This window comes from Ornithorhynchus anatinus, chromosome X1 (assembly GCF_004115215.2).
Source record: "Ornithorhynchus anatinus isolate Pmale09 chromosome X1, mOrnAna1.pri.v4, whole genome shotgun sequence".
Taxonomy (NCBI): Eukaryota; Metazoa; Chordata; class Mammalia; order Monotremata; family Ornithorhynchidae; genus Ornithorhynchus; species Ornithorhynchus anatinus.
The window spans coordinates 25,531,249-25,555,086 of NC_041749.1; the positions used below are offsets into that span (position 1 = coordinate 25,531,249).

Consider the following 23,838-nt stretch of genomic DNA (forward strand, 5'->3'; position numbering starts at 1 on the left):
CTGTGTGTCAAGCACTGTTCTAATGCTGGGGTAGATAATATAATAATAATGATGATGGTATTAAGCACATACTCTATGCCAGGCACTGTACTAAGTGCTGGGATTAAATACAAGCAAATTGAATTGGATGATCCCTGTCCCATGTGTGTCTCAATCCCCATTTTACAGATGAGGTTAAATGAGGTACAGAGAAGTGTCCTGCCCAAGGTCACAGAGCAGACAAATGGCAGAGTCGAGAGAAGAAGACATGATATTTGGCTCCCAGTTCCGTGGTCTATCCACTACACCAGGTTTGACAGGTCCCTGTCCCACAAAGGGTTCAGAGTTTAATTAGGAGGAACAGTGGTATTGAATGAGTCCCCATTTTGCAGTTGAGGGAACTGAGGCCCAAAGAAGTAAAGTGATTTGCTCAAGGTCACACAGCAGGCGAGTGGTGGCAGGGATTAGAACCCATGTCCTCTGACTCCCAGACTTGTACTCTTTTCACTATGCAACACTGCGTCCTTTATCCTTCATCTTTGTAAAAATAATAAAGGTGATGTTCGTTAAGCACCTACTCTGTGCTGAGCACTGTCATAGATACAAGAAATCAGGTTGAACACAGTTCCTGTCCCTCATCAGGGCCACTGTCTTAATAGAAATCAATCATTCATATGAGTGCTTAATATGTGTAGCGCTCTGCACCTAGTACATCAGAGATAGGGGCACATTCCCACAGTTAACTCACAGTCTGGAGGACAGAGAGAGAGAAGAAGCGAAGAGAGTGAAGGACAAGAGAAGCAGTGTGGCCTAATGGATAGAGCACAGGTATGGGAGTCAGAAGGACTTGGTTTCTAATTCCAGCTTGGCCGCTTGTCTACAGTGTGACCTTGGGCAAGTTACTTAACTTCTCTGTACCCCATTTCCCAAACTGAAAAATGGGGTTTGACTGTGAACTCCATGTGGGATATCGATTAGCTTCCGTCTCCCCCAGTGCATAGTATACTTGCCTAGCACTTAATAAGTACTTAAATATCAGGAACATGGTCCTGGGTTCTAATTTCTGCTCTGCCACTTCCCTGTTCTGTGACCTTGGACAAGTCACTGAACTTCTCTGTGCCTCAGTTGTCTCATCTGGGAAATGGGGATTCAGTATCTGCTCTCCCTCCTGCTTAGACTGTGAACCTGATGTAGAACGTGATTATCTTGTACCTACTCCAATTCTTAGTTCAGTGCCTGGCACATAGTAAGTGCTTAGCAGACACCACAGCTATGATTATTAGTTAATAGACCCAAGGAACATTGTCATATGGACTGACATTGTATGCATTGACATTGTACTGTGATGTAGGGCAACCACCTCCCCCTGATAACTTCATATAATGGCTCCCCATGTGAGCACAAACAGCAAGATTTTTAGCGGTAGTGAGAACTGGACTGAAAATCACATGTAGATTCTTAAACAGAAGAAAAAAAAGAAGCCGCATGAGCTTTGAAAAGCAACAAGAGCCATAAATAATGAAATACAAGCCAAGCAGCATATGCACAGCAGCGACATCGATTGATCTCTCTTAATCGGAATGGCTCATTCTAGGTAGAATGTACTAGTCTTATGGTAGGACTAGTTCCGAGAAGTACTCTGTTCTATATTCTACACATTATGACTAACCAATAGTGTGGTGGGTGGGTGTTCTCTTTAAAAATTCAGGACTGCACAGAAGACTTGGTGATGTTACGGAAAAGAAAGAAATCTTCACTGTTACTATATGAGGCCAGGGTATGCAAATTATTCATGCAGCCTGTTTCAAAGTCCATCTTTTATTCTTTTAACATTTAATTGCTGACTCATCCTTGAGGTTTTGATAGAGAAGAAAAGGTGAGAAAAGATCGTCTTACCGCTATCATAGCCAATTGTGATGAGAAAAGCATAAATGCACGTTTATTAAATCTAGATAGTCATTCTTGACACAGTGTGATGATTCTGTTCTTGAAATCCCTGGGTTAACAAAGTTGTATGGTTAACTATTGTTTCAGGGGTCAACAGAGGACTAGGAGGGGAAAGATGGTTTGAAAATAAGTGAAATAGGACATGGAGAAGGTTAGTGGTGTTTGGGCTTGTCCGTGCAGTCCTGCATTACTCAGCCTATTAGAATGACTATTTTCCAGTGAACGAATTTGTACCTGATGTTTGCACTGAATATATGGTAACATTGAACCTTAAAGATATACTGAATTCCCTATTCAGTATTAGTGAACCGAAATAATGTTTTGTCACAGCTAGCGCTCTAAGTACGATTGAATGGATAATTCTGCTAAGGGGACAGTGCTCCTGGAAGGCAAGGATCTAGTCTATTTACTCTGTTGTACTCTCCCAGTGAGTAGTTCACTGCTCTGGTAGTAAACTCTAAATCAGGATGGGCAGGTTCAGGGATATATTTTCCAAGATTTACAGTCTCTAGAGGCAAGCTTCCTTGTGGGCAGGGAACGTATCCACCAACCTTATTGTATTGTACTCCCTCAAGCAGGTAGTACTTAGCATCGGCACTCTGCAAACAGTAAAGCTCAGTGAATGTATCATTGGCCACTGATGCTTGACTTTATCTCAAGCTTACACTATGTTTTACAAAAGCATTTAGTACTACAGATGCCGCATCTGACTCCTTCAGCAGTTCCATCAGTCTCATAGGTAGGCTACCGTCAACATTAAAGACAAAATGTGATCACAAACAAATGAGTCCTAGAACTAAGTCGGTCTCCTAGCATTGAAGTCTGCTCTGGAAAACCGCTAATTAAATTTAACTCCCTACCATTTCTTGGGCTATGGCATGATGGGATGATTGATTAAGGTAGTACTCAAGGAATCCCGTCTGATCATTTTCCCATGACTGGAGTGAAGCGGAGCTGTGTAAAAAGTCTGGTTCTGTTCACCTTAATCTATGCTGCCGTGCCTGAGGATGCAACAAGAGGCTGGAAAATGGAGTCAGAATACCCTTCTAATCTACTGGGAAACTCTTCCAGACCAACAGGGTAAATGCATCACTGAAAGTCATTGAAAAAGAGGTCCAGGTACTTGGAGAACCTACAAAAAATGCACCAACTGCTATCCCTGATCTCAACTAGTCCATAGACTAGTTGAGACAGTAGACTACATCATAATGAAAAGCAAGAAAATAGATATAAGCAACAAATATGTGAATGAACAAAACATATAAACTTGGGTATTGAGATGACAGGAAGGGGTGATAAGAGGAGGGGAATTAGTCAAATGACTGGCTTCTGGAGAGGTGACATTTTTGCAGGGCTTTGAAGAAGGAAGGGGTATGGCTTGGTAAAGTTGTTTAGGACAGGCACTTCATGCACGGAGAGAGGCCAGGAGCAATGTGTTTGGTAATAGGAGAGTTGAGAGAGGGTCATTATTGAGGTTGTCAGGGAATACTTAGTGGAGAGCCTGGTACAAAGTAAGTCCTTAGCAAATACCATTTTTAAAAAAGGAAGGAAATAAGTAAGAAGGAGTTAACTCAAGGAGAGGCTTGTTTTACAGTACAATTAATAGGGAGCTACTGGAATAATTCGGAAGAGGAGACTGATGTTTAGTTGTTTACGAAGACATGTGCAGCGAAATATTGGATCAACTGAAAAGAGGGAGACTAGCCACAGAGACCAGCACTGAAAGGAGATTAAAGTAGCCTATCAGGGAAGTTCTAAGAGCATGTACCAGCAGGATGGTTTAAAGGTTGGGAGGATAAAGTGATTCCACTTAATATTATGGCAGAAGAATTAACAGGATTTAGGAGCTTAGACTTGTTGCATACATATATTATTCCAGGAGTATTTATTAAACCCTTATTGTGTACTGAGCCTGTACTAAGTTTTTGGGAGAGTACAGTAGAATTAGTAAACATGATTCCTCTCCTCAAGGAGCTTTCAATCTAGTTGGAGGGAGACAGGCACTAAAATTACAGGTAGGATGAAGTAACTGTGTGTGTAAATATCCAAGAGTTGAATTGGGGTGGGATATATAGTGTGTGGAAATGACAGGTTAATAAGAGAAGGCATCTCTTCTATGGAGGGAGAGGTGATTTGATTTCAGAAGGTCTTGAGTGATGAGGAAAACAGTAGTTTGCTAGATGTGAAGCTGAAGGGACTTCCAGGCAGAATAATAATAATGTTGGTATTTGTGAAGCGCTTACTATGTGCCAAGCACACAGAAGGGAGGACGTGAACAAGAGCTCCTGTCAGGAGATATGAGGTCAAGGAGATTGTGTTGTCTTATGTCAGGCTTATAAGTCACCTGTGCACATGTGAGGGAAAAAAAAAAATCTCAGCATCAGTAGCATCATCTTTGAACCATAAGACAGCTATATAGGATGACAATAGAAATTCATTCAATAGTATCACAACTAAATGTAAAAGCCAAAGTACTATATGTTACAGCTGTCAGAGGCAGTAGGTTGAATTCTTCACTATAGGTTTTTTAAGGGCACTGAATCTTATTTCATCTTGAAAAACTCTGTCTTATAATCATGAGATAAATCCTCTTTCCCAAAGCATTTCAAGTTGGATATTTAAAAGTGATCTTTGGTATGAATGGTGTGTTTTGCCTTTGTTTTTGTCCAGCTTTAGCAAAAAGTGTGAAACATTGGTGGCATTAGTAAAGTTCCTTAGGATAATCAGTCTGGTGAAAAAATCCGTACTTTTTGTTGCTCACTCAATTTTTGCTTAGTTTTTTAACTTGAAACATGTAAATTATTCTCAAGGGTATTAGGCTGGTCTTGTTCAACTTTTTTTTTTGGATTCTTGATTTATTCTGGAAGTTGATCAGAGTTGACCCTGACCCAAGAATAGATGTTTCAGCATTCTAAAGATTTTTGCCTTGAACGGGGTGATAAACTCAACTAATAATTACTCTCTGGATTGCAGCCAGACATTCCCCATTTAGTGACATTAGCAGTTTCCCTGGGCTCTTAAAATGCCATTTCAGTATCAGAATTACCATAAGCCAGGAAGTTTTAAATCAAATATAAATTACATTAAAAAGTTGAGAGTTTAAAATCATTGACTAAGGAGAGGTCATTATTGCCTTTCAGAAGCTTATGCCTAGGGTCAAATATAGTTAAAAGCAATTATAACAACTATATTCTCTGGAAAAATATATATTATGCATGTGATATTCTGTGTTGAAGAGAAACTGTTGAAGTCTTTGATTTGCACAAGCTTTATGAGTTTTTAGAGATCAACTTCATTCTGCCAGTTCTCTTCTGCAGTTGCTTTCTACTTACCCCAGGAGACTGAAAACAATCATCTGAAAATGTACTTTGCCTATCCAGGCAAAGTGAAATGCAGTGTGGGGCAACTCTCTGATGAAAGTAACAGCTTATATGAATAAGCCAGATTAAAAAAAAAAATCTCCCTTTCTCAATTTCAAGGTTCTTTTGGCTCCACTTACCTGGATCATGGCCCAAAAGTTCAATTTTGTGCTTTTATTTTGTTCCTGCTCTGGTTGGATCTAAACTATTTGGGGTCCAATTTCAGAGTAGGAAAATCCAGTACCTTATATAGCCTTTTTACTGGAAAAGGTGACCGTGAACAAGCCAATAGTGTTACCTGGTCAGCATTAAAATGTACCTATTAATATTGAGTATTGTCATGAGACAGGATTAATCGGATAAGTGAAGATATTTTTACAGAAGCTGAAATGCAAAATACTTTAGATTTCTCAGTGTTGGCATCATTTTGCTCTTCATTAAAGTATCGTTAACGTTCAATAACAGGAGCATCTATGCCTTTCATTTCAGCTCTGTCAACTTCATTTCCTTCATGGATGGGTTTTTTAAAGTTAGGAGGGGGGGAATACCTGTTGTAATTTTCTTTCTGAGACAATGATGACCATTTTAATTAAGTGAACATTTTGGTTTCCTTCCATCAATACCTAATCTGTCTCATCTCTTGCCAAATGAATGAGGTACATTTTATTTACCCAAGATTAGAACCTTATCAAACAACTGACGTCTGACATAACCAGTTATTTATTGTAATTAAGTCAAAATCGAGCAGCATTTGAACATTGTGGAAAGTTATTAAAAGTTAAGTTGTCAACTTGAAAAGGAAGGTGAATACATTTCTGTTAAATATGTCCTGCATTTCTGTCAGTAGAGTATGTTGGAATGTTCAATTCATAATAATAGTACGTATTATAGACTTATAAATAAAAACATGGTTTAGAAAGAGCCCCCCCAAATATTCAGAGGGATGAGAAAGGGGCTTAATATTTCAAATCTGGAAAAAAGTGCATAGCTGACAATGGTGGAAACATTAACTGTAGCTAATTATTTATGTAACTGTTACCACCTAACAGTAGCTAGGTGTACCTCACTGTATCTTGCTACCATCTTTCTGCATGTTGACCTCTCTGGTGTGGAACTCCTTCAGCTTTCATATTTGACAGACCACCATTTTCCCAGTTTCCAAAGCCATACTAAAATCATATCTCCTTCAAGGCCCAACTTAATTTTCTTGCCAATGAAGCCAATCCAGAATTCTGTTCTTAGGGGCAATGGGGTAATGCGGGCAGATGCAGTATAGTTTCTTTTTATATAATTTTTTTCACTGATATTAAGGCAAGATACTCAGGCAATGATCTTGAGGAAGCACTCTCAAATTAGGAGGAAGGAGGAGGGATATTCATAATCCTAGAGCTAGGCTTAGTTGATGACACTAGTTAGGGCTCTTATTTTGGTATTCTACTTTCACTGAGGCAGAGTGAGTTGAGTGGAGAAATGGGCATCTTCTTCCAACACCCAGAAACCATTATTCTGTTATCATTTCAAAAATGTAATAACTCCAAGCAGACACATGAGGTTACAGAAGTTTTTGAAAAATAATTGGTTTCCAACTACCAAGAAAAATAAAAATTTCTAAGAAAGTTAATTCCAAAGATGGTGTATAAATGTTGTGGCCTCAGAAGCTGGGCTTCTATTTTCATTTTTAAAATGTTTCTGTTCCCAGTTCTTCTGGCAGAAAAGATAACCTTCAGAATGTAAATTGATGCAGCAAGATTCAGAGCCCGCAACCAAGGAGACAGATGCAGTGTCTCTTAGAGAGAAGTGCAGACTCTTCCCTTACATACTCTGCCCAGGGCTAAAAACAGTCAGCAATCAAAACATTATAATCTCTAAGAGTGGTCTCAGAGGGGTGCCAACTCTGACTTCTTGTGGTGACAGTCTAAACCTTTTCACCATTAACCACCGCACAGCTTGTCACATCACGGACACTCAAATCCTTGAGCTGATGAACAGAGGTTGCAGATAACTGTAGATGTCTTGATAATCTTGCAGTAGAATATTCATAGAAATGCATTCTTAAAAGGGCAAAGACAAACATTGGTACTGGAGAGAAAGCATAGTCCTTGGAGATGGCTTTGACTCGTCGATCCCTTTTGTTCATCTGGAGGTGAAGTTGAATTCTGATATTAGATGAGGACATGGTCAATCAATCCGTGGTTATTAATTGAGTGCTTACTCTGTGTAGAGTGAGCACATGGGAAGGAACAATACAACAGAGTTGGTAGACGTGATCCCTGCCTGAAAGGAGCTTACAGTCTTTAGGAAAAAAGAGCACTGATGGCACCCCTACACCACAAATTATGCAGCTGAATTTCCCACATTAGGGGGAATTCCAGGGATCAGCGTACCCAAAGTATAATGGATGTCTCACCCTGAGGAAACCACCGTTGTGATCATGTTTTTCCCCCTGCCTCATGAGTTCCAGAAGGTATAGGAGACTTGGGAGATGGAAAAAAAAACACCCTATCATGGCTTTTAGTTAGAGAATGGGCCTGGGAGTAAGAAGAACCTGGGTTCTAATCCTGGTCCCCCACTTGTCTGCTGTGACCTTGGGCAAGTCACTTAACTTTTCTATGCTTCAGTTACCTCATCTTTAAAATGGGTAATAAGACTGTGAGCTCTGTGTGGGTCATGGATTATGTCCAATCTGATGAGCTTGCAGCTTCCCCAGCACTTAGTACAGTGACTGGCACAGATTAAGTGTAACAAGTGCTATAAAAACAAACAAAAGGTACAGCCACTGTACACCCCAGAAATCACCAAAGGAGCAAGCTGCCTTGGTTAATTGTTTTGGTTCTATGATTCCCATGACTTGGTGAATGATTAATAAGAGATGTATATATTTAAGTGTTGCAAATGAAATTAGGAAGAACTTCAAACTGAAAACTATATTTCAAAGATATTTTCTACCCATCTGCTTTTCTGAGTGTCCCATTTTTAGAACCAGAATATAGAATAATAAAACCTATCTGACAGTGCTCTTCAAGCATCATAAGAGACCCACTGCAATCGGAGAGGCATCTCACCATGACATATAGCTATGGAGGACCACCAAAGATTAGGAAAGATGGAGGACTATGCTCTCTTCTCTCTCCCCTGGTGGAGAAAGTTATAAGGCTTTGCCCACACTTCATTTTCCTACAGTAATCAGTTGTATCTATTGAGTTAAGGTAGAAGCGTTTATTGAGTGCCCGCTTGTGGTGTGTTATGTCGTGCACTGGACTAGGAAGTTAGTAAGTACAGAAACAGACGTGACATGTTAAGAGTCTTACACTCTAATGGGGGAGACCAACCTAAAATATATTTACAACTAGGGAAGCTGTGTGCCTAGTGGATAGAGCACGGGCCCGGGAGTCTGAAGAACCTGGGTTCAAATGCCGGCTATACCACTTGTCTGATGTGTGACCTTGGATAAGTCACTTAACTTCTCTGGACTTTAGTTATCTCATCTGTGAAATGGGGATTGACCATGAGCCCCACGTGGGACATGAACTGTGATTCAACGTGATTACTTTGTATTTATCCCAAGGTTTATAACAGTGCCTATCACATAGTAAGCACTTAACGAACACCAAAAAAAGGCATCAAAATAGAGTGCACAGATGTACATGGGTAATGAAAGGGTATATGCAAGTGAATACAAACTAGAGGTGGTTTAAGGGATGGTATGAATCACTGTGCTGGAAAGAGTCAATCCGGAAGTCTTGTTGGAAGAGATGGTATTTTAGGAGGGCTTTGAAATAATAATAATAATGCTAATAATGATGGCATTTGTTAAGCGCTTACTATGTGCAAAGCACTGTTCTAAGCGCTGGAGAGGGTACAAGGTGATCAGGTTGTCCCATGTGTGGCTCACAGTCTTAATCCCCAATTTACAGATGAGGTAACTGGGGCACAGAGAAGTGAAGTGACTTGCCCAAAGTCACACAGCTGATAAACGGCCGAGTTGGGATTTCAACCCATGACCTCTGACTCCCAAGCCCGGGCTTTTTCCACTGAGCCATGCAGCTGGTTTGTCTGATATGGGGATGGAGGGAGGAAGAGAGTTGTAAGTAGGTGGAACAGTGTGAGCAAGGGACTGAGGTGAGAGAGTTGCAAGCAAGGTACAGCCAGGAAATTGTTTTGATAAGAATGAAGAGAGTGGATAGGTAAGGTGGGACCACAGATGGAGAACCCTGAAGCAGACTGAGTGCTTTTTTGATTCATAGAGACCCAGGAGGACCGTGGAGGTATTTGAAGAGAGGAGAGATGTGGATTAAGCTATATTTCTAGAGTGAGTCATGCCACAGGGTGTAGGATAGATAGGAGTGGAAGAGCCTGAAAACCAGCGAGGAGATAGATTAATGCACTTTTCTAGCCTTGGCAAGATCAGAGCTTGTACCAGGGTAATAGTGATGTGGATGTGAAGGAAGGGCTTGATCCACGAGGTGTGTGTTGAATTTGGCAGTTGGTAGAATTTGAGAGTAGAATAAAGTCAAGGGGAAACTCAGGTGATGGTTTTAGAAGACAGGGGACAGGGTGTTATCAACTGAGATGGGAAAGTTCTAATGAGGAGTAGATTTAAGGGGAAAAATTAGTTCTGTTTTAATCATGTTCAGTTTGAGATATTGGCAGGACATCCAAGTGGAGATATCCTGGAGGCAGAGGAGATGAGCCCCCTTTCCCTCTGCTCCTCTCTCTCCCTTCCCCTCCCCTCAGCACTGTGCTCATTTGTATATATCATTTATTATCCTATTTATTTTGTTAATGAGGTGTACATCCCCTTGATTCTATTTATCATGATAATGTTGTCTTGTTTTTGTTTCATTCTGTTTTACTCTGCCGTCTGTCTCCCCTGATTAGACTGTGAGCCTGTCATTGGGCAGGGACTGCCTCTAACTGTTGCAGAATTGTACAGTCCAAGCGCTTAGTACAGTGCTCTGCACATAGTAAGTGCTCAATAAATACTATTGAATGAATGAAGATTATAGGTCAGGTGAGAAGTCGAGGTTGGAGAGACAGGTAGAAGTGTTAGTTTTAGCCATGTGAATGGCCAAGTGCCCGGAGAGAGTGAGTGTAAAGCAAGAAGAGTAAGGTATTTAGAAGAGATGCTTGGGGAGAGGATGAAAGGTGGGGTAGGAGCCAGCAAATGGAAATGAGAAAGAGAGGTCAGACAAGTAGGAGGAAAACCAGGTTAGTATTATTGCATCAAGTTTTCTTCTTAAGAAAGCAAGAAAAACACTATAGGGCTGTGAGGGATGATGTATTTTTAGATCTCAGTAATTCTGTTCAGATCTGGTTTGGTCTGTTATTTAGGAACTTCTGGTCTTTAGTATTTGCTTTTATATTAGATTAAGCCTCATAACCTTGTCACATTCACTTCATGGGAAGTAGAGTGGGACTTGAGGCTTGGCACCAGTGCCATAAAGGCTTTCAATTTCCCCATGCTGACACCCTCAGACACTACCTGGGAGTGTTGCATGACCTTTTGACTTCGCTTCTTTAGAAGATGGGACACTTTGATATCTCAATCAGTCAAATGGAATTTATTGAGTACTTACTATGTGCGGAGCACTGTAATAAGTGTTGAGACAGAACAATGCAACATCAGAATTAGCAGGCACGTTCCCTGCTCATAATGAGCTTAGAGTTTAGAGGGACTGTAATCCAGGGGCAATCATGGCAGTGACTAAAAGGGGCTTGCTTCAATAGGTATCTGTGGGAGAACCGCTACGACTCTCCTATCCCCTGCCGAAGGGGAAAACACTTTTGGAAGGGTGTGCAAAGTTGGACTTGCCTGGGGATGACCCAACTGTCCTCCAAAAGATTTCCTCAAGCCAGAAAAGACACAGGGCAACGTTCAGAGTATCATACCTTCCTACCCTGTCTCACTTCAACTCACCAACCTTTGACCCATTTCTCAATGCATCCCTTCCTCCCGTTTCCATCTCCTTGCCCCTTCATCCCACCAGACCACAGATCCCTCCATAATCAGAGCTCTCCTAAAAATCCATCTCTGCCAAGAGACAGATTGATTTCCATCTCTGGGTCAATTCATCCCAATAGCCAGGGTTGTAACATTTACACATGCCCTTTATTATTATTATTTTTTTTTTTCATTCTCTGCTTTTACCAGTCAAAACCAGGCTTTTACTCTTGTTTCTACTATTAGATTGTCAGTTCCTCTAGGGCAAGGCCATGTCTTTGTTGTATTCTCCCAAGCATTTAGTTCAGTACCTACTTATATCTAACTTTTTATTCTAACTTCCCATCTAGCTCCCTCTTGATTGTTCTTCTTACTGGTCCTTTTTTGAACCCTAACTAGCTAGATGAATTTTTATTTCTCAATTGCAATTTGATTTGGGTAAGATCTAGCATTAAAATTATATTGTAGAAACCTAGATTTTCTTATTTTTCATCACCGGCGGAGTAATTTTCATGCCTAATTTCTCAGGAGTCAATTAGGCATAGGAACAAATCCTGGAGACTGGCAGTGTGAAATAAGCCTCCAGAGGGTTAAACATTCATTGCATATTTTCTCATCTGAGCTTATGAAATTCTTTTTGATCCAACAAACGATTGCTGTGAAAATGAGCCTTGATAAAGAGAAGAAAACCACCCACAACCGATATATGGAAGAAAAAGAACCATCCTTTCATTTCTTTAATATAGTGGTCTCATTAAAATTTCTAATATGAACAGAAGACCAAGGTGGAAGATAGAAAGTGTGACCTGTAGAAAGAATTGCTTCGTAATTGTCTACTTTGTGAAGATTTCCAATAAACCTCAACTGCTCCTTATGTCACTTTTCCCTGCATTCGCTCTCTCATTAACACTGAACTTCAAATTACTTTTAGTCCATTTGCAGAAATATATTATGCAGATAGAGTGATTTTCTTTACAAATGCTTAGCCACCATCCTGGGTAAAATAAACAGGGAAAGATATAGAAATTTAGCTGGCATCAAAAGTGCAGTGGAAAATCTAAAGGCAAAAATCTTTGGCTATTTTGAAGCTGCTGAAGAAGAATATGATATTGTTTTTATCTCCCTGTCCCTCTCTTCTAAAATCTTCTTGTAAAAATTCCAAGTCCACCAAAATAACAAAAACAACTCTTCTTCCACTTACATAGTCATCAAACTACAGACTTGAAAGGGACCCTAGTGATCATCGTATTCCTTCTTCGGATTCTGCATAGATTGAATTTAACCATTAAGGGCAGATTTTTTTTAGCCTTAAAGTATAGCTTTTTGGTGGGGCCCGAAGTATCGGGGCCTCAATACAGCATATGTTGCATTCACCGTGAGGAATATTTTAAATATGGCCATCACTGGGGGAGGTAGGCTGCAGTCTGATTGAAGTCTTGTGCCCTTTCCTCCCCTTCAAGTTTGCATTTCTTTTGTTTGTGAATGCGTTCTCCAGGAGATTTTTTTAGCAGATCACTGTGGGCAGGGAATGTGTCTATTATATTGTTATATTATGTCTTTCAAGTGCTTAGTACAGTGTTCTGCACACAGTAAGTGCTCAATAAATATGAATAACTGACTGACTGCCCTTCTGGGGTTAGTTTGCTGTCTTGAATGCCGTCCTGTCTCCTATGCTTGTTCCCACCACCCAGTCCAAAAAGGGGAAGAAACACATCTTTACTTCTGATGGTGTTTTGCAGATTAGATTGTAAATTACTAAAGGGCAGGAACTGTGTCCCTTAACTTTTTTTTTGTTCTCCCTCAAGTGTATAGCACAGTGCTCCACATACAGAAATGAAATAAATACCATGATTTAGTGATTGTAAGTCAGTAAATTCAGCAGTTTTTCTTAACTTATCATTCCAGGGTCTAACAAATCTAAACCCCCAATTTTCTTTTTAGTATTTTCATTCAGCCAGGCTCCATCCCAGCTAGATGCCTTACATGTGTTTCTGAGCACATCTTGGAAACTAGAAATCAACATTTTATGGCTGTTGTTTTTTTCTCCTTTAAAAGTATTTGTGTTATCCCCTGAGTTAATCTTCCTCCTATGGAATTGGCTCCTCATTATCTGAAAGTTTTACAGCCTTTGAAATGACATTTCTAAAATCACAGGTAAGGTATTTTTCAGGCTTTAAAGGGTAGTGCATGGGTGAGTTGACCTGTGAAGTCAAGGTCAACACCAGGAGAAAAAGAGAAGTGTGGTAGGAGCTATCACAAGCCTTGTCTTCCTTGGGCTAAAATAATAATAATTATGGTATTTATTAAGCACTTACTTTGTGCTGAACACTGTTCTAAGCGCTGGGGTAGGTACAGGGTAATTAGATTGTCCCACGTGAGGCTCACATTTTTTAATCCCCAATTTTACAGATGAGGTAACTGAGGCACAGAGAAGTGAAGTGACTTGCCCAAGATCACACAGCAGACAAGTGGTGGAGCCGGGATTAGAACCCACGACCTCTGACTCACGAGCCCATGCTCTTTCCACTAAGCCACGCTTGAAAGTGGTGGCACAGGGAGGAAAGATAGATTTTTCTCAGATCTACAGCTTCAGAAATATTTGGGGATCTTAGAGCAGCAGTGGCTGTGAAAATGGGAAGAGCCCATTTTGTGGCTCTTTCATAGACTCTGGGTTATTGTCCTGGCTACTTCCCGCATACAGTAAGTGCTCAATAAATGATATTGAGAGCTTACTGTGTACTGAGCACTGTACTAAGCCCTTGATGAGCACTGGGGTAAATATGAGGTTATGAGTTTGGATATAGCTCTGGTTCCACATCAGCCTCACAATGTGCATGGCCGATTGGATGGAGCATGGGCCCGGGAGAAGGACATGGGTTCTAATGATGATACGTATGCACTTGTCTGCTGTGTGACCTTGGGCAAGTCATTTCACTTCTCTGTGCCTTTGTTACCTCTTTTGTAAAATGGGGATTAAGACTTTGAGCCCCATGTGGGACAGGGACTGTGTCTAACCTGATTAGCTTGTGTCTACCTCCCGTTCCTTCCTCCACCCCCTCCATATATACTAGACCACCACTCTCTCACCTTCAAAGCATTACTAAGGCCACATCTCCAAGAGGCTTTCCCCAATTAAGCCCTTTTTTCCCCTGACTCAGGCTCCTTTCTGCATTGTCTCTGCACCTCAGCCTGTGACCTTTGGACACTTAATATCCTCTCCGACCCCAAAGCACTTACGTACATATTTTTGAATTTTATATTATGTTACTTATATTAATGTCTGTCTCCCCTTCTAGACTGTAAGCTCGTTAAGGCCTGGGAATGTATCTTTTAATTCTGTTGTATTGTACTCACCCAAGCACTTAGAACAGTACTCTGCACATAGTAAATGCTCAATAAATATGATTGATATATCCCAGTGCTTAGCACAGTGTCTGGCACATAGTAAGTGCTAAACAAATTCCATAAAAAAACAAACGTTTTAGAGATACAGAAACAAGGTTCATAAACTTTACTCACCCAAGGTCAACAGTAGGCTGGTGGAGGAATGGGGATTCAAATCTAGATATCTTGATTCTCAATTTCTTGTGTTTTCCATTGGACTACATTGTCCTATAAAAGATGCAAATGGTGAAAGATTATCAAACACATTCAAAATAGACAAACTGTATAGAAAACCCATAAACATTCAATTTTTCTCCAAATCCTGGTAGTTCCACCTTCACAGCATCTCTAGAGTGTTCTTCCCTCTCTATCCACGCTGCTATCATGTTGATCCAAGCACTTATTGTATTCCACCTTGACTACTGCCGAAGCCTCCTTATTGATTCCCTGCCTCTCATCTCCCCACTGCAGTCCATACATCATTCTGCTGCCTGGATCATTTTGCAAAAAGAAAACTCAGTCCATTTCTTCCCATTCTTCAAAATCCTCTAATCATCCACTTTGAATCAAACAAATTCCTTACCATCATCTTTAACTGGTCTCCTACTATAACTCATTCTGCAATCTTTGCTGCTTTTAATGCCAACCTACTCACCAGACCTTGATCTCATCTGTCTTGCTGACCTCTTGCCCACTTCCTCCCTCTGGAATTCCCTCCCTCTTCATATCTGACAGTCCTTCAAAGCCCCACCTTCAAAGCCATCTTAAAATCACATCTTCTCTTGACCGAGCCCTCGCTTTGCTTTCTGCATCACCTATGCACTTAGCTCTCTGCACTTTAAGCCCTTTACATTGAACCTTCCCTCAGCTCCTACTTCACAGCCTTGCTGAAGGCACATCTCTTCCAAGAGGCCTTCCCGTACTAAGCCCTCCTTTCCTCTTCTCCCACTCCCTTCTGTGCCACCTTGACTTTCTCCCTTTATTCATCTCCCCTCTCCCAGCTCCACAGCATATATATGTATAATTTAATTTATATTAAATATTATGACTAGACTGTAAGCTTGTTTTGGGCAGGAAATGTCTTATATTGTTATATTGTACTCTCCCCAGCACCTAGTACAGTGCTCTGCACACAGTAAGTGCTCAATAAATATGACTGACTGATTCCACACCATTCGTATATCTCTCTGTACTCTGCCATTTCTCCTTTCTAATTTCTTTTTAGTATCTGTTTCCATTTCTAGACTGTAAGCTCTTCATGGGCAGTAATCATGTCTACAAACTGTATAGTACTGTACTCTCTCAAGTATTTAGTAAACACCCAATAAATACCACTGACTGATTGAAAACTCCAAAATTCCTACTTATGAGGTGCAAATAAATCACATTTAACAGAGAATGAATCTGGAACAGACTCCTCCCCCCCTTCCCAGTGAGCCTTTGGGAGCGGGAGAAGATGAGATTCCCCCTCTAGAGAGTGGCAGGTGAGACAGTGTTATCTGAGGAGAGTCGGATTTCCGTAATGCAAGGAGGAGAAGTGACTGGGTCAGGAGTAGGTCAAGGATGAAGGTAAGTTTTCCCATGATGGAGAAAGGAATCCCACAGGCTGCACTTGGCTGAAGCTGTGGGGGAGGTATGGTGGAGGAAGGGATGGCACAGTGAATAGGAAGGTTTGGAAGGGAGTAAGTTCCCAAGGGGTGGTGCAGGGGGTAGGAGATGAGGGGCGGCCCTGAGAGAGGATGACAGGGATGGAGCAGGAATGGGGAAGAACACCCTGAGGAGTGGGAAGTGATTGGATGGGATTGAGCTTCAATGGACTGGTGTGCATGGAAGAGAATGAAGAATGTGCAGTGAGTAGGTTGGTACTGGAGGAGTGAAGTGTGCAGAGTGGGTTGTAGTAGGAAAGCAAAGTAAGATGAGTATTGATTAAATGTCTTAAAACTGAGGGAAAGAGTTTGTTTCATGCCAAGATGACTGGGCAACCACTGGAGACTTTTGAGGAGAGTTATGGGCTGAGCTGCTTTTTAGAAAAATGATCCAAGCAGCAAAGTGAAGTGTGGTGTGGAGAGACACAAGGAGGCAAGGAGGTCAGCGATGAGACGGATGTAGTAGTCAAGTTTTCCTTTTTTAGGCTAATTGCTTGGATAAGTGTTGTAACAGTTTGGATGAAGAGGGAGGGACGGTCTCTAGAAATGGTGTGAAGGTAGAACTGATTTGATGACAGAATGGATATGCAGGTTGAATGAGAGAGATGTTGAGGTTAATGCCAAGGTTATCCATTTGTGAGAGAGTTTAGTGGGGTTATCTACAGTTATGGGAAAGTGTGGGAGAGGAAAAGATTTGGATGAGAAGATGAGAACTGTGTTGGACACATTATGCTTTAGACTTTGGGCAGACTTCCAAGTAGAGATGTTCTGAAGGCAGGAGGGAATGCGAGACTGCAGAGAAGGAGTCATTAGAACTGGAGAGGTAAGAAAGTTTTTGATTTAGTGGAAATCATCACTGCTTTCATTGCATTAAATGGGAATGGAATAGAATCAGCCCTTGGAGGATTAACACTCCCGTTACTTTTTAGAAATCATAACATTCAACCAGTCAAGCCACATAAACCCTTAATGAGGAGTCAAGCAAGAAAGCACTATCCAGGAAAGGGCTTTACAGTTATACTGGACTTGTTACTTGTTGGCTTCTGGATTCCTTAAGCGATCTTTAATCACAATTCCAAACCACAGGACTGCAATTGACATCACATGGTACTTAATGAAAGTTAATCTAGCAGAGGTAGAGGAGGAGGAACGGGAAAAAAAGCCATGGTGCCTTCACGTATTTCTTAAGCACTTAGAAATTAGACACAGATGTTTAGCTTATTATGTGTAGTGAGTAAAGGAAGAGCTAAACCAGATCCAAAGGCTTAAACACCCTTAGATAAATACATGATGTACTGTCAGTAAAAAAACAAGTCCCTTAGATACATAGTCCTGTGTGTATTCAGAAGCCAGCATGTGGCTCCAGATATTCTGCAAGTTCACTAGAACATATTCCAGGCAGCAGAAGAGAGAGAGGAGGGAAAGTCTGACAGATTTCAGCTGGCATATCTTTGGGCTGGAGTTTCCAGGAGGCAGGGCCCCAAATCTGGGCAGCTGGGCATGATGGGGCCAGGTAGGAAACCTCTATTATCCCCTATAAAATGAACATATGTTTTGAGGCATTAATAGGATTACTGGATAATAATAATGGCATTTGTTAAGCACTTACTATGGGTCAAGCACTGTTCTAAGCGCTGGGGGGGGGGGAAACAAGGTGATCAAGTTGTCCCACGTGGGGCTCCCAGTCTTCATCCCCATTTTACAGATAAGGTAACTGAGGCACAGACAAGTGAAGTGACTTGCCCAAGGTCACACAGCTGACAAGTGATGGAGCTGGGATTAGAACCCATGACCCCTGACTACCAAGTCCGAGCTCTTTCCACTGAGGATAAATAACTGGGGATCTAATGTTAGTAGAAGCAGGGACACTAGTTCTCTTCCTAATTTACCACTTTCACCCCTCCTTTCTTATTAGGTTTTGTCCTACTCAGTTTATTTTTTTTCCTTTCTGCATATCACTCTTCGTGATCTTTTTTTGAATTTCTTAAGTGTTCCTTTCCATTTCTGCTGCATCATTCTCAAGCATAACCCAGTTGTCAGCAAAGTAGGATACCTCAGTCATCATCAGTACTGATCCCTTATGCTCAACTGATTTTTTTGAATAGTGTTTGTCAAGCACTCCTATGTGCCAATCACTGTACAAGGAGCTGGGATCGGTTGAAGATAATCTGGTTGGGCAGAGTCCCTGTGCCACCCAAATGCAGAGCCTAAAAGGAAGGGGGAGAACAGTTGGCTTGCCCCGTTTTACAAATTAAGAATAGAGAAGTAAAATGACTTTGCCCCGGGCAGGGAAATGGCAGAACCAGGACTAGATCCTGTGTCTTTTGACTCCATTAGTCCATGTTGATCTGCCAGCATAGAGTGGGATGCCATAGATTAAATAAAAAGGAGCCAGCCTGGTATCAGGTCCTCTGAAACACTCACGGAAGTCTTCAAATGCAGCCTGATATTAAGTCATACAACTTCCAACTCTCCCAACAAACTGTCATTAGGTTTTATGCCTTCTACGGTAACACCTATCCTTCCTCCTTCACTTTAGTCACTTATCATGGTGCTTAAAACTGCCATTCTATCTATCTTTTCTGGCAGTTTCATTACTCTTCCCCTTATTCCTCTTGGTTTGCTCCAGCAGGGCAGTAGTTTGAGCAGAGCTATAATTTCTTCAGTGAATTTGCCAGGTGTTCTTAAAGTTGGCACATTGTCAGGAAACAAACAAGACAGCTCCAACTTAAAAGATGCTTTCTTTTTTTTCCTTTTGAAAGGCTACTGTGAATTCTTGCCATCATCTGGTAAGCTTTAGAAGGAAAATTAAGTATTAAACATTGAATTGTAAATACTGTAGTGGGTGTTAAACTTATTCTCCTCATCGAAGTGTATGATTTTTATTTCAGATTTATAGTTACTGCATTTTACATTCTCTTGTATTTGACTGAAGGAGGCTCTATAATTTAGAGGAAAAACTATTCATCATATTGATTGTTAATACTGCTCTTATTCCCAGTGCCTTAAAAAGGCCAATAAAAGCCCGGTGACCAGATTTTTGGAAGAGTCAACTGAGCCAAGCGTTTAGTACAATGCTTTGCAGAAAGTAAGCACTCAATAAATACCATTGACTCTAAGCTCATTGTGGGTGGAGAATGTTTGTTTTTTGTTATATCATACTCTCCCAAGCACTTAGTACAGTGCTCAGCACAAAGTGAGCACTCAATAAATATGGTTGAATGGATTGATTGACCAAGGGATGGAGGTGATAGATACCTCAGGAAGTGGGACTCAAATATAGTCAAGACTGAAAGGTCAAGAGGCAGAGATGAATGGATATGGAGATACAGAAGTAAAAGGAAAAATATTGAGAGAGAAAAAAATCAGATAAGGGAAAGTATGAATGGTGTCTTTTTAATGTAATAGTAGTAATATTTTTTTCTTTTTGTTTCTGTCCAATTTGAGTTCCTCGAGAGCAGGCAGTATGCCACTACACTATTTTGTGCTTCTCAAATACATCGTACAGTTTACCATATCAAGTGGGGACTCAATGAACACTACTAGTAGTACTAGGAGGATAGAGAGAAGGCAAAGGATTAAAGTAGGGGATAGGAATGATGTCTATTCCCCAGATGTCATACATCACACTTCTGCCCCATAGAAATACCCAATTACTCCCCACTTTTCATAACATTTATGTATCTATCTTATATAACCTATTACTTAAGCACTGACTCATGTACACATCAGATATTTAGTATGAAGAAGCTTCAGAATAAATAATTTAGACTCTCCCTTGGGTTTCGTCTCAGTGAGAGTTTACTGTATTAAAGTAGGTGAGGGAGAAGGTCTGGTTTTAACAAGCACTGGCAACCTCTTTATGATGCATTTCCTTACCTCACTGCTCGCTTCATATTATGTGTCCCCTCTTCTTGTTTCCTGTACAGTAAGGTGTATATATATTATTCCTATCATAGTTTGTTTTTCAGATGGTTCAAACATTTTTGCTTTGGTTTAGACAGTTAAAAATGATACTCTCTGTGAATGGTTAGATTCTTGTTCATTATTATATCGTTAGGAAGTACACTTTTTAAAAATTAAAAGGTTTTTTTTTTTTATCTCCACTGAAAACACGTAAGAAAATTGACAGAATGCAACAGGAAGGATTTCTCAATTTCCTGATTATGAAAAACTGGAAGAGGTTACTGAAGAAGTTGTGAAATTACCTTCCTTGGTGATTTTTACAAATAACAACAAGAACTGATACATTCTCTCACTTTCTTGGTTTTTGTCTCTCTTCCTCTCTGCCCTGTTATTTCTCTTTCCCCCCTCCATCTTCCTGTTACCGAGGGGTCTGAAGATTTTTTTTCTTCAGTGGTATTTGTTAAGCACTTACCATGTGCCAGGCTCTGTTCTAAGTGCTGGGGTAGATACAAGTTAATCAGGTTCGACACAGTCCATGTCCCACATGGGGCTCATAGTCTTAATCTCCATTTTACAGATGTGGTAACAGGCCCAGAGAAATTGTGACTTACCCAAGGTCACACAGCATACTCTCGTCAAAGCTGGGATTAGAACCCAGTCCTTCTGTCTACCAGACCCATGCTGGTTGTCCCCAGCTCATCCACAGGAGACCACTCTAGGGAAAGAGGGACAAATTGGGAGATGGCCTCCACCATTCTAATGAGGTTCAAGTATGTCCTTTCTAGAGGCTGGAGGGCCTCTTGAGATATCTTCAAGTCCTAGGAGTCTTTGCAAAACTTCAAGGAAAAGAAATATCATATTTATAACCATGCAGATGAGACCCAAGACAGGATGAGCGCTTCTTGACTAATTGCTAATTACCACACTTTGAAGAGCATGTTGGGTAGACATTAATGCAAACAGAGTGACATTTCAAGTTGTAATAAAAAAATGTTTAATTTCAAATTAGCTTAGGCAAATCTCCCAAGCACAAAAGGGACTTAGAGGACACTTTTCCTCCCACTGTATTTTATAACACCTGTCAATATCATAATTACATTTCATAATGCAAATTTACCATTGAGAATATTTGATGCATGTGTATTCATTATTTCAAATTATTTTTGTCTAATAGGAACTGACTAAGAATGTCTCCAATTTATGCATAACACCAAAAAGACTCCTCCAAATGTCTTAAGGTTTGGTGATGTTGCCTTTAAAAAAATGGTCATTATTTTTTAAAAAAATGCATTCTTAACTGACATTTCAACTTTCTGTTATGCTTTTAGAAATGAGACTTTTTTTCCTCTATGCGTTATGCTCATAGTGGGCAGGGAATATGTCTACCAACTCAGTTGTATTATACTCTCCCAAGCACTTAGTACAGTGCTCTGCATATAATACACCATTCAATAAATACCATTAATTGATTTTTAAAGATGTAACATCTAATTTTAAAGCCACAAGACATAGGTAGGCATGCCTTTAAAGTATTAAAATAACTTTTAATACTTGTCCTACTTGTCCACTTGTCCTACTTCATCTCTACTATTTTTGACAATGATGCATCTTTTTTTGTTCGGTACAGCTAGCACAGTACTTAGGTAGATCTATATACCAAGGAACAACATTAGTAATAATAATGATGGTATTTGCTAAATGCTTACTATTTGCCAAACACTGTTCTAAGCGCTGGGGTAGATACAAGGTAATCAGGTTGTCCACCCTGGGGATCATGATCTTAATCCCCATTTTACAGGTGAGGTAACTGGGGCACAGAGATGGTAAGTGACTTGCCCAAAGTCACACAGCTGACAAGTGGTGGAGCTGGGATTAGAACCCGCAGCCTCTGACTCCCAAGCCCGGGCTTTTTCTACTAAGACATGCTGCTTTGAAACACTGATGGTATTTGTTAAGCGCTTACTGTGTGCCATGCACTGGTCTAAGCCCTGGGGTAGAGACAAGGTTATCAGGTTGTTCCATGTGGACCTCACAGTCTTAATCCCCATTTTACAGATGAGGGAAATGAAGCACAGCAAAGTGAAGTGATTTGCCCAAAGTCACAAAGCTAAGTGGCAGAGTTAGGATTTGAACCCACGACCCCGAAGCCCAAGCCCATGCTCTTCCCACTAAGCCACGCTGCTTCTTTTACAATACTTACTACAGTAGTACCTTTAGATTCCTTAGGCCTTTTTTTCCTTTTTTATTGTTGGCGATTTTTTGTATTTTTTGTAGAATATGATTATTTTATTGAAAATATAATAACTTTTTCATTTTCGCTTGCTTTTTCTACTAAATTGTCCTCTATTGATTTTTATGGTTTTTCATTATTGTTCAGGGATACGTGAGTTTAAAAATTCCAGTCACCAGATTGAAGTCAATCGGACAACTTCAAGATAGCAAGTAGATTACTGGATTGAAATGGCAGTTCTATCCCCAAACAAATTGAGCTGAACTACCCGATCAAAGCATTAAAAATTGAGCAAAGGAGATTTACTTTGAATGTATTGGCAAGGTAATCCCATCTTTTCTACCCCTCTGTGGAAGTCAAATGAAGTGGAAATGAGTTTTGAGTTGGAAGACCATTCATTCATTCATTCAGTGGTACTTACTGAGCACTTGCTGTGTGCAAAGCACTGTACTAAGTGCTTGGAAAGTAGAATACAGCAATAGAGACAATTTCCGCCCACAATGGGCTCACAATCTAGGGTGTTGTGGGTGGGGGGTGGGGCATGGACAGACATCAATACAAGTAAACAGAAATCAATATTAATAAATAGAATAGAAATATAGATGTATACATAAATGCTGTGAGGGAGAGAGAGAGGGAAAAAGCAAAGGGAGCAAGTGTGGTGAGGTGGAAAAGAGGGGGAGCTGAGGAAAAGCAGGGCTTAGTCTGGGAAGGCCTCTTGGAGGAGATGCTTTGAAGGGGGAAGAGTGATTATCGGGCAGATTTGAGGAGGGAAGGGTGTTCTAGGCCAGAGGTAGGACAGGGGCCAGGGGTTGGCCGTGAAACAGGGTGAGATTGAGGTACAGGGAGAAGGATAGAACCAGAGGAGCAGAGTGTGTGGGCTGCGATGGAGAAGGAGAGAAGGGAGGTGAGGTAGGAAGGGGCAAGGTAATGGAGAGCTTTAAAGCCAATAGTGATGTTTTTGTTCCTCTTTCCCCTGCCTTTTCTGTTACCATTAAGATGTAAAAAATTGTTCCCTTGAATTCTTCTTGAAAGTAAGTGCTTAGTATAGTGCATTGCACACAGTAAGCACTCAATAAATGTGATTGAATGAACTGATATCCAGTGAGGTTTCTGGAACTAGTAAAAATTTGGTCATCAATAGCAGGTAGGTCAAGAAGCAATGGCCAGATACTGCAAACAGATTTGTTTGCAGAATCCTGAAAGAGTTTATCTACATCTACTAACTCACTCTTCTGGTCATCTCCCTCCTCCCCCCAAAAAATACAAAACATGTTGCACTGTTCATCACCCTCAAATTTTTCCAAGATACAATTACAAACACAACAGTGCTTAGCACACTGTAAATGCTCAATATATACCATCGATTGAGGGATGGATTTGATTCATGGTTGAAAATATTCTTCTCTCCTGCAAACAGAATTGTTTGAAACATCAGCTCAGGAT

General features: G+C 40.6%; 1 long non-coding RNA gene and 1 other non-coding gene across 2 annotated transcripts in view; one reads left to right on the plus strand and one right to left on the minus strand.

Moving 5' to 3' along the window:
• The window catches only part of LOC103164698, a 48,745-nt gene extending 26,038 nt beyond the window's left edge, over positions 1 to 22,707 (plus strand). The window contains exon 3 of the long non-coding RNA XR_003754621.1: positions 22,540 to 22,707. This is a non-coding gene — a long non-coding RNA (uncharacterized LOC103164698). The remainder of the gene's footprint in view (positions 1 to 22,539) is intronic.
• LOC114806822 lies at positions 7,588 to 7,743 on the minus strand. Its single transcript, XR_003754880.1, has one exon. It is a non-coding gene; the product is annotated as a U1 spliceosomal RNA (small nuclear RNA).
• Positions 22,708 to 23,838: the final 1,131 nt, after the last annotated feature.